The following is a 3,663-nucleotide window of genomic DNA, read 5'->3' on the forward strand; positions in this document are numbered from 1 at the left end:
AAAGCTTATCCCAGTCTATCCTACTTAGACTTTGTCGCATCTGCTCAAAATTAGCCCTACTAAAGTTCAACTTAACAATTTTAGTCTTTGTATCTGCACTCTTACAAAATACTGAGAATTGTATTATAATATGTGTTCACGTGACCCTAGTGGTCCAATCACCTCTACACCCTCAATTCTAATCCTGATTATTACAGAATACTAAATCCAGACAGGCTTCACCCCGTGTTGGTGCTTTAACATGCTGTGTTAACAAACAGTCGCTGATTACTTCTAAAAACTCCTGCTCTTGTGCTCCTCCATCTGCAAGGTTACCCCAGTTAATATTTGGATAATTATAGTCCCCCATGACTATAATATCTCCCAGTAAACTTGACTTTCTGATATTACTAAAAAGATGTGTGTTGAAATTACTGTCTGAATTGGGTGGTCTATAACACACTCCTAAAATGAGACCTTTTTCCCTAATATTTTCCAGGCGAAGCCAACTGAAGATGACTTACATTTAAATCCTGTTTGGCGTAAACAGCAACCCCACCTCCTTTTCTGTTCTGTCTATCCTTCCTAATAATGTGTATCCCTCTATGTTACACTCATCCCCATCTTTGTAATTTAGCCAGGTTTACGGCTAAAAGGGGAAACGTAACTCTGCTATAAGGTTTCCTGCTAAACAAATGCTAATGAAAACTGAAGACAGAAAGTGAGTGTTCTTATTAAAAATTTAAAAAAAAAAAAATACTAGGACACATTATAATTCCTTACCCAAAGCCAATAATAGGGAGGAATTTTGTTTTCTATATATTGTCAACACTGAATGAATTTCTAAAAGAAAACACATACATGCACTAAACTCAGCTTATACCGATATAATAATAATAATAATAATAATAATAATAATAATAATAATAATAATAATACAATAACATTGAATTAATTAATAAACACAGAAAACTGATGTGTTTCATTGTAAAGACCCTCCGCTAAGGCACCGGGTCATTCATTTTACAAAGCCCTCTTTAAAATACACGTATTTCTCACATCTCTCATCTTCTTTTCTACCTTGATGTCTCCTGATTTCCCTCATTAAATTAACAGACAAATCGCCCCTCAGAGCGGTCACTTCTACACGATCTTCCTTTGGACGGATCAGTCCGATGCCGTGAAGTGCTGATTGCTCAATAAAGCCGCACGAGCAGATGGAGTGCCGCAGATTTCCCGCGCTCCATTCTCGCTCCTTCTCACTAACGAGACACCTGCGCGCGCCGCCGCCTCCGATGATTTAAACCCGCGCGCGCGCTCTCGTTCATTTTGTGTTTGTATTTTGTGTATTCACAGTATGGCGTGTTTGAATGGGTGGTGTCTTTTTTGGCTGGTTGTGTTTGCGTCGGTTGCTCAGTTTGTGTTAGGGGACGTGCGCGTGACTAAGAAATGCGATGCGGACAATACGATGACGCTGTCATTTGATGGCTCTCCGATTGTTTTTCTTCAGAGTGAGTGTGATTATGTTCTCGATCTTTGCCACTTGTCCGCACCTGCGTCTTCAGATTAATATCTGAAAAGGTGGGTTCCTTGCCATGTGGATTCTTTCTGCTCTGCTGTTGAGGGTCTTGTGGTAACACATGAAATTGCCATGTTCCAAACTGAAGTCGATGGATGAGTCCATGATCCTGAAATTCAACCAAGGAATTTTAGCTGTGTGGTTCCCCTTTTATCTCTTCAGATCTTCATCTACTGTGTTGCTGCTGCTTGCTATCCCTCTGCCACAGACCCCTGTACTCAGAGCTGCCCTGCTAGAAGTGAGTAACCCATAGTTTGGTTTTGTCTCCTAGTAGGCCGTGACTTCCAATTTAAGCACAGTTCCATGATCTTGAGATGGGGTGGGATCTTGCTCTCTGCTTTGTAAGGCACTTCATTGTCGGTCAAACTCCATCTTTTACTCTCTCTGCTTTCAGGATCTGGCAGAGCTGCAGACAAGTTGGCATCAATTTCTTCATTCAGGAAGAATGTGGTCCTTCACAGTGGTCCTGTGGTCTTTGAGGCTGACCAGGTTCAAACATCTAAGCTGGAGGATGAAGGTAATCCCTTTTAATTCCCAGTATGTAAGCCATGACACAGCTTTGGCTAATTCTGATAGGAGACTAAATGTCCTTTGTCTTCCTCCCACAGCCTCTGTTCCCACTGGATACCTGGTGCTGGAGCTGCCGCTGCCTTGATGATGGTGGTCCTGATTTTGGCTGTAGTTGCTGTGAGGAGGTTGAAGTCGCAAAAAGTGAATCTGAAATTTTAATAAAGTCTCTTAATGAACATTTATGGTCGGGAGTTTTTTGACTTGTGCAATCAAATTGAGACCTGACCCAACAAGGGGGGGATGTTGTTGTCCAAGCCCGACCTTTTCACTCTTTTTTTAGAAAGTGGTGACCCGAGTCTCCTAGCCAACAACCCCAGTCTTTAGCACTGGTCCCCAATGGTTGACTCTTACCCTGTGCTCAATGTCCTGCATGGGTCAATGTGGCCATCTTTCTGGTTGAACAGTCTAATTTGTTAATCATTATGGGGATATACACTTTTTTTTGTGGTGCTTACACCTAATTTCCCAGTATCTATACTTGGACCCAGTTCATGTACTGCTGCTTTCATGGTTGGTTCAATTTTTAATCCAATGATTTAAATCCTCATTTTAGAGGACCTGGAAGACCAATTTTGCTGCTTCTGGTTTGCTTTACCTCTTGTAGACCCAAGACTAACATTTGGGGTTAATGCCTTCTCCGTTTCTGGTTCTCTTCACCCACTGGATAACTTGACCTGCACAATGACATCAATGGAGTGCAGAATTCCGCTCACTAATCTTAAACAGGAAAAGAGAATCCAAGCACAAGACCCCAGTTCTGATGTCCCTACACTGGTTTATGGTGCCATTTAGAATTTAATGATCTAATACTGTTTAGGCTTTACCAAGTTTTTAAATCCTCACCATGTTATAGTTGGTCTAAATCAACCTTAGATCTTTAAATGAGGGTCTGCTTAGAATTCCAAGAGCACATCTTTTAAAGCATCGGTGAGGTGGCCTTCTGATGTTATGCACCTCCAATCTGGAACAGCTGACCGATTTAGAAATTCACCAGCACTTAATAAAAACCTGATCTAATTTTTATGGGGCTTTCTCAGAGCTTCATTGTGGTGTAACCCTGATATTCTTATCATTCATGGTGGCTCCACAATTGATACTATCCCCTACTTTCTCTGCTGTTCATTTTCTGTGGCGATGATTTGCACCCCCCTCCCCGCCACCACCAGATCAATGTAGGGACATCACAGTGCTTTGATGGATTAAAGGCCAGAGGTCCACATGACTTGTTTCATGTGAAGCCTGAACACCACTGTGAGGTTAGGTAATACTAAGTAACAATCTTATTTTATATTCATCTGGTAAGGCACTTTTGAGCTACACTTTGGTATGGCAACCTGCTCTAGAAATGTCTGTCTCCCTCCTTCCTGTCGTGTCTTTTCATGGTAGCTCTTCCTGTGTGACCCTTCCTCTTATGGTCTCAGCTGTTGATGACATGCGTGGGATTGTCTGGATAAACCTTTACATAAAGGCTTTCATGTACACTGGGGAAAATAAGTGTTTAACATGTCCATGGTTTTTCCTCAGTCAATAGATTT

The 3,663-nt window shown here is 41.6% G+C and overlaps 1 long non-coding RNA gene across 1 annotated transcript; it reads left to right on the forward strand.

Moving 5' to 3' along the window:
- The first annotated feature begins 1,295 nt into the window (after window positions 1–1,295).
- Window positions 1,296–2,306, forward strand: LOC120528310. The gene is made up of 4 exons (XR_005633478.1): window positions 1,296–1,560; window positions 1,721–1,796; window positions 1,953–2,075; window positions 2,167–2,306. It is a non-coding gene; the product is annotated as an uncharacterized LOC120528310 (long non-coding RNA).
- The last annotated feature ends 1,357 nt before the right edge of the window (window positions 2,307–3,663 follow it).

Source organism: Polypterus senegalus, chromosome 4 (genome assembly GCF_016835505.1).
Source record: "Polypterus senegalus isolate Bchr_013 chromosome 4, ASM1683550v1, whole genome shotgun sequence".
NCBI classification, from domain to species: Eukaryota; Metazoa; Chordata; class Cladistia; order Polypteriformes; family Polypteridae; genus Polypterus; species Polypterus senegalus.